Source organism: Calonectris borealis, chromosome 10 (genome assembly GCF_964195595.1).
Source record: "Calonectris borealis chromosome 10, bCalBor7.hap1.2, whole genome shotgun sequence".
NCBI lineage: Eukaryota > Metazoa > Chordata > Aves > Procellariiformes > Procellariidae > Calonectris > Calonectris borealis.
The window spans coordinates 24373810-24381508 of NC_134321.1; the positions used below are offsets into that span (position 1 = coordinate 24373810).

At 41.0% G+C, this 7699-nt stretch overlaps 1 long non-coding RNA gene across 1 annotated transcript; it reads left to right on the forward strand.

Moving 5' to 3' along the window:
- The first annotated feature begins 7 nt into the window (after positions 1-7).
- Positions 8-4535, forward strand: LOC142086409 (uncharacterized). The gene is made up of 2 exons (XR_012675110.1): positions 8-1596; positions 2699-4535. It is a non-coding gene; the product is annotated as an uncharacterized LOC142086409 (long non-coding RNA).
- The last annotated feature ends 3164 nt before the right edge of the window (positions 4536-7699 follow it).

The window sequence follows — 7699 nt, forward strand, 5'->3', positions numbered from 1 at the left end:
CTCTGTAGCAGACGAAATGAAGCAGACTAAATTATTCCAAGAGTTATTTATGAGCACCAAGAGTCAAAATTTCAGTCCATCTCAGACGATACAGCTTAAGAACATTAGTAAGGTGCACTAAGTCTTTTTTGCACTGACAAAATTAAAAATAATTTCAGAAGAAGTTGGTTTGAGAGCAAAATATAACTTCCCTTCGCAAAATTCATATTTGAAAATATGTTAATTGGTTTATGACTTGCATTCTTCAGTATTTCTATGTGGATTTTTTAAAAATTGTTTTTCAAGGCTTTCATATTTTCATAGAGTGGACGCTTTGTAAGGGACAAGGGAAGAGACACCCATAGGTGTCCCAGTTACAATCACAGACATCATCATCCATGAATTTCATGACTTTTTCATTTCCATTTCTCCTAGTTACCAAGTGCCTGGGTGACAGTTGCAGCAACTGTTTACATTATCTAAAATACCAGCAAAGTATTTCCACTGCATACCAGCAAAAGCCAAGGCCTATATTTTATAAACGTCTTTAAAGCAACCATTTAAGGCCAGCTGCAAGACTTGGATTTGAAATTTTCACTCTGGTGTAAAATGGCACTCAGTGTTCGAGTTGACTTTTACCTCCTTTTCAATATTGCAGAGTCATTCTAATACTTTTCTTTTTAAGACAACACGTGGTAAAGTACCCAAATCCCTCTGAACAGTGCAATCATTCTTTTAAACTTTTATCTGAAAAGATGGTATTTTACAATCTGAGAAGGGCAGTTTTCTCCGTCTAGATAATTGAGAAAGGGAGGCTTTCCACTGACTCCAGCAGGGTTGGGATCAGACTCTTCTGCTAGTGTTTTGATACAGTCTTATTTTTCATTAAGATGCAACAATAACCAGGAGAATCCTGTAATTATTTCTGGGAATTAAGTAATTTTTAAATGGTGAAACTGTATATCATTTCAGTCGTATTTTGGAACCAAACCACTTCATATGCCGTTGAAAGCCTCATCTCTCACAAGGGATGTTTTGTGAGACAGAAATTGTAATGAATTGGGATGAGACAAAAGCTCTGGCGAGGAGCAGATTTGAGTTGTGAAGTGGGTGAAATAATGTTCTCTTTAGGGCTGGAAAAGCTATCTTCTAGTTAGCGTGAAAATTACAGAGGCATCTAAACTGCAAGCATCTCAGTGAATGTGCATCCCTAAGTCTTAAATAATTTTCAACAAAATGTGCTTTCTATGTGAGTTATCTAGGTTCAGAAATGGGATAGTTCTCAGGGAGAGTACTCAAAACCGGCTCTTTTGATGTTGTGTTCACAGAAACAGACATCACGTGATGCAAGTTCATATAGAACGAACAGAATTAGGACAAATGTTTGAAGACTTCTCGCAACAAATTGCTCACAAATTATTTACAACGAGAATTACTTGCAGACTGATTACAGCATGTTTCTGAAAAAAAAATTCAAGAAAATTAATCTGCTCATGGACAAATAATGAAATGAGGAAGAGGAAAATTTCCTCTAACAAATATGAAACTGCAAATTATTCACTCAGCTCAGTTGGCAACAACCAATTTTTATGGTAGTAGGAGCTTGTGGAGTAGGAGGTAACTGTATGAAGAATGATTGATTCAGTATCTGATATTGCAATTCTGGAAGGGGTTCAACATCTAATTTAAAAGCCATTTTCTTCCTTTTACCCAGTAAAGAAAACAAAATGATAGTCAATGTCTGTGAGCTGTTTTGGGCAGATAGAATCTATTTTGTGTCCATGCAGTCCTGTGATCACTGACAGCAGCTAGCTCATAAGAAAGAGCAGTTATTTATTAGGAAAGATCTCTCTTGCCAGAAAAAAACCAAAACCTGCCTGAGGAAGGATATTGCCATCATAATCCTCTTTGCATCTTCCCATTAGAGAGTAAAGGATTTGCCCTTCCAGAAGAGACGTAATCGGTCTTGAACTCGTGTACTTTTTCAGCCTTTGAGTTGTGGAGTCTCGTGTAAACTGCATCTCCGCCAGCCCATCTTTCAGTCCACAGTAATAAAATGAACAGTCATCTACTCCCCTCGTGGAAGAACACAAAGCACGCTTCGGGCGTCTGTCCTAAGGCCACCTTTTGTCTCTCCTTCCCCACTCCCTGGGAGGAAGCCAGCCACCTTCTGGGCAAGAGGCTCCGGGGTGCCGCACCGGGATGCTGGCAGAGCTATCTTCTGCTCAGGATAGAGCGTGACTAGTGTGTTCTGTTTATGCCTGTGGCGTGGTGGATGTGAATTCAGCATTCAGATCTCCTTAACTCCTTACACGTGTATTCTTGATGCAATATTTAATTCCTAATTTAATTCCTGAGCAGACACATGCTATCTTTCAAAGGCACAGCAGATGCAAAGGAGTCCACTTGATCCCTACTGCTTTACTTCACAAAAAACTTAAAATGCTAATGCTGTCAATAAGCATTACAGCACAATCTTTGGGTGAATGATATCCTTCATTACTCCAGATTTTAGTCGTAGTGAAAGATTTTACAGGCTACTTTGAGCTAATGGGAGAATAGCTTTCATTTAAAACAGTGATGTGTTCGTTCCCATAAATGCTGATTGCCGTAATTCTATTGTATGTTCTCGGCTCCGTTATGCTGAACCAAGTTAGCTTGTTATGACTTAACACTAACCATTGATTATAAATTAATTTTGCTATTTCTATGATTTTAGAGAGAAAGCTACCAGGACTGATAAGTTTCCATGTCCACTGAAGGGAACAATGAAAAAAAGGTGTATTTCTGCAAGAATGTTCTAGGCAACCTTTTAACAAAGGAAGGATGTGCTGCAGAAGATGAGGTCCAGGAGCTATTTCATCAGCCCGTTAGGATACAGGGTGAGGATACCTGCATCCAGTTGAGCTGTGCTGAAACCACCTTCAATTCATGCCCTTTATACCTTTCCTCCCAAGCTAGAAATTCACGTTAGATTCAAGACTGCTTGAAATGTCTTCGGATGGTAATGCCAGTCCACCGCGGGTGAACGTTCAGCCCACCGTTCTGCGCTTTAGGAGCCCTTTCTGCATCACCCGCCGGCACCTGGGGCAGGAGCTCGGAGCACACCGTAGCTCGTCGCCTGCGAAGTACTTGTCAGAGGACAGCTAATATGTCGGTGGACCAGCTTCAACAATTTCACTACAAAAGAGCTTTAATTCTGACTGTAATCTGAATATAGACATATTTCTCAGCCTGCTTCAGTCTACTAACTGCAGATACATATGTAGGTTGTTTGCTCCAGGTAAAAAAAACCACCACTGCCCTTTGCCTTGACCCTCCCCATATACAATTTTGGAAAGTTTGCCTGGAAAGGGTAACAGAATGTTCAGCTGCTGCAGACCCCCCAAGCCTAGTGGCTTTTTTGCTTTTGTTTAATTTGCTACGTGTGATTAACTCCACTGTGTTTCTGCCTGGCAGAATCTGTGACTAAAAATACCCTGTGAGTATACGTAGTATGCTGCAACACTGGCGGAAAGTAAATAAGACCACAGTCTTCATAATCACTGTTTTTCCAAAGAACTACTGCTCCCAGCAGACAGGCTATTTTAGACTAAATGGAAATCAGGAAACGAGATTTTCTTTCCCTGCTAGTTCTTCTCCTGAGAATTTTAGCGCTTTTCTCTGTGCACCTACTTTGGGTGTTGGTGGCAGCATATTGATAATACCAGTCTCGGAGGATTGATCGCTGGAGCCTATTCTGGAATACACCAGTGAACCTGGGAAGTAATTTCCACTAGCACCAACATATTATTTGTTGATATAAAATTGAGTGTTAGATCAAAACCGGATCTGGACAGCCTGACTTACTTCATGATTCAGTGACAGTTCACTCAAAATTGAGGCTTGCAAAGTAAGTAAAGATATATCCTAGCTACCTGCACTTTCTGTTCTAATATTGGTAATATATTTGCCAAAATCTCTCAATTTTGCAGACCGCCTTTTACCTCCTATTTGATGATCTAAGTCCAATCATGAACGTAGACACCCTTGATTTGTAGTCCTGTCGATACCAGTGATGTCTGGCCTTGCCTCCAGTTTATAGCACAGGCACTATCATCTAAATCATATGTATCATATGGATCTAATGCAAGATCTTTGCAGTCTTTAAATCTGAGAAGTTCTAATTATCATTTTTAATACTTCGTGTATTATGCATTTTTTTCTGGAAAAAGCTTTGTGTTATTAGCAATTCAAAAGATTAGGTTTTGCTACAGCAATACGCGAATCTGAGAACTTGAGAACAAATCATAATCTTTAGCATTAGGTGCACTTTTCTGATGCCCCAAGTGGCGTTGAGAAGGATTTTCTGTGCTAGGAAATACCCTAATTATTTTGTGGCATGAGTACCTTTGTGATATTATATCTGTATCCCCCGCATTTGATTGAACACTACTCACAAGCATCCTTTTGACCTGCTGAGTAGCTGGTAATCTATTTTAGTCAATTGTGGTACTACTGAGAAGCGCTCTCTTTCTGCCTATATAAATAAAAAAAAACTTTTAACCTTGGAAAAACATTAATCGTACTATTTTCTTCACTGAGGGAGAAGGAGTGGGCTTTTTTGGGAGCAAACCTATTGAGTGGAAGAATATCTCAGGCAACAAGGGTCAGCTCTAGCACTGAGAGCAGACGAAAGATTTTCAGAGAATACGTGAAAAAAACAGATGGCTTTAAATAAAAGAACAGAAAAACCGCTTTGTGTTGTACCCAGACATCACATGTGATAATCCAGACATCACAAATTGTTGTCATAATCATGATCTGTGATTCTGATAGTCTTCCACTTTGCTTCGTCACTTACAGCATCCATGTGCTTGACTTTAAGCAGCCTGATGCTGTTCCCTGGTTGCTTGGTTTGACCTTAAAAATATCATTAAAATTGCAAAAACATTTAGAAAGTTGGAAGACTATTATCCAGGAAGAATTCTCGGAGCACAATGAAAGATGTGAAGTGACTGAACAACCCACCCTTCGATTTACCCTGAAAAGGTCCTGCCTCTTCTTGCACACGACCAGCTGCAGTTGCCCTTGCTGACAGTGCTTCCTCCGTACTTTTTCATGGCGGGGTCTCTTCCCTTTACATGATTTATTCAGATGTCTTCATCCTCATCCCTTTCTAGTCCTCTTTCTGAAACCCAGAAAGAGGTCTCGTGACCCAGCTACTACCTATTGCCCACCTTCTTGCTCTGTTATCCACTCCAGACCTTCTCCGTTACCGTTAACCTTAGTTACTCATCTGGACGTGTTTTACCTCTGTCCTTTGCTCCTTTAATCCCTCAGTTGTCTATGTAATGTCCCTCATCCCAGGGCTCCCTCCTACAGCTCCTCAAAACGAGAGGAGCAACAGTGAGCAGATGATACAGCTCATTAGAAACACAGCACACACCATAACGTGGTTAGCCATCACCAGATCTACGTTAACGTGGTAGCCTTTTCTCCAGAGACCCCTTTGTCTTTTCATCTACCGAGCAGCTGGAAGCAGAGAGTGTTTTTCTTCCCTTTGCCTGGCACCTCGCACCCTCGAGGACATTGCGGTTGTGGCCCCAGGGATGTTCAAGGCCCTGTAGTCCTTATCTCCCCGTCTTTGCCTTCCTTGTTCGTGGCCCTTCAGCTTCCAGTTCCTCGACTTCCCCCGTGCCTTTCCCAGCAGGAGCCTGGCCAGGATAGGCGGGACTGCTCCAGTGTTTGCTGCTCCGTTACCATTGCGCAGCACACCCCTCAGTCCGGTTACCTTGCTGATGAGATACTAAGCGAACGGGCGTACCCGCTGGCGCCTCAGAGTGCTTTAACCTAATACTCGCGAGGTTAGTTACCCTGGAAATTTAACACACACGATATGCACATAATGTACATAGGTGGGGGTTTTTTGCCCCATAAAAGGGGTCATTTAAGTCCTGAAAGGAAGAGCTGAAGGCCAAAACACGTGACTCCGTAGGTAGATCAAATTGTTTCTAAAGTAACGTGACCTTTTTTCTCCAACTCTGAAAAATCCATCAGAGGAAAGAGGAGGAGTGGGGAATAACATCCCTGCTCTTGTCAAGTCTGTTATAATTCCTACCGAAATAAATGGATAGTAGAAGAGAGAGTCACAAAAGAAAATAGGAAAGAATCCTTTTGCTAGAAAAAAGAACAGTTTAATTGATCCAAAAGGCTTATTCTTACTGGTGAAAATTATAAGAGAAAAAGAAAAAGCAGAATTTGAGAAAAACAGATCTGTGGGAAGCTACCAAATTCAAGAATGAGGAGTTTCATTTTCATATGAACGCCAAATATAAAAGAGCGTCTCTGGTGGTAAAGAGCAATCCACAGGTTGGGGCTTTGCAAAAGCAGTGGCTTTTTGTGGCATCTGTCACAATGGTGATGCAGTATAGTGTTACGGTCAATACTGTAAGAGTAAAAGATACAATTTTTCATAAAGGGATTTCCAAGAGGGTTTTAAGTGGAAGTGGTGCAGTTTTTTACAGATTGACAGAACACATTTGCCTTCAAGTTTACTGTATTCTCAGCCCATATAAAAACACTCTTAAGTAAAGAGTTAGTTTTTCCCCCACTAAGCAGACTATGATTTGCAATGGGAAGAGGAAATTAAATAGCTTGATAGATTGCCATTCCTTCCTCTAACTGGTCAGTAAATTTAAATTTTACTTACATTATATAGGGGTGAGCAAAGAATTCATATTCCATGAAATAAAGGTATACCTTACATGAAACTGAAGCTCAGCTGAGTACATCTTAAAAGAACATGACTTGTAGGAGAACACAGGCTCAGCAAACCTTAAAAACTGACACATCAGGTTGAGCACCCTAAAACTGCGTCATCCAAAGCCCACTAATTGGTTGGGAACAGTTAGGCTGATGTTTAATACTTTTGTTGCATGTTCTTGGGTGCTACTGGCTGCAGTGTGATTACAAGCACGTGAGCTTTGAGGACCGCACAACTATCAGCCCGCAGCATCCTGTACCATAAAGTCTGCTATTCCAACAACCACTGAAACTTCTCAAAATTATGCCTGAAGAGAGGCAATTGCATGTCCGTACCTGTATTTACAGCGTTCTTCAGGTGGTTTGTTTCACTGAAGATCCTACGGGCTATTAAGCTCGTATCAGAATACATATCAGAAAAACATCTTTTCTCAGAATAGAAATCAAGATCAGTAGGCAGAAAAACCTCGCTACTTAAATAGGGCTCAAACACGAATGACAAGTGTGGGCTAATCCATCTGCCAGTCTTCTCCTACTATAGTTGTTCTGGTTGAACAAGGAATACTATGTTTTTGCTAATTATGCTTAATACATACTGCCCATTGGGCCAGGCACTGTGCAGGCACAAAGGAATAGGTAGTCCTTGTCCTGAACATCTTCAGCTCTAAATAATGTATCTTCATCTCCTGCTTTCTCAGCCTTCAACTAGAGGTTATTTTTCACCACTAACCTATAAAGGGCTCTGAAGAAAGCTGTATCTTTGGTTTAAATAATTAACTACATCGACTTGAATATTCTGAGAGCCCCCACTAGTCTTAGCCTTCCCAGCAGTTTGTAAAATAAAATAAAATTATATATATATAGTCTAACTCACCGCCAGTTTTATGACCGAGTTCCTCTGCCACATTCACCACTCGGGACCAGACCTGCTGCTGCTCTGGCCGGGTCGGTTTGCGCTCAAGGCAGCGGCAGGATA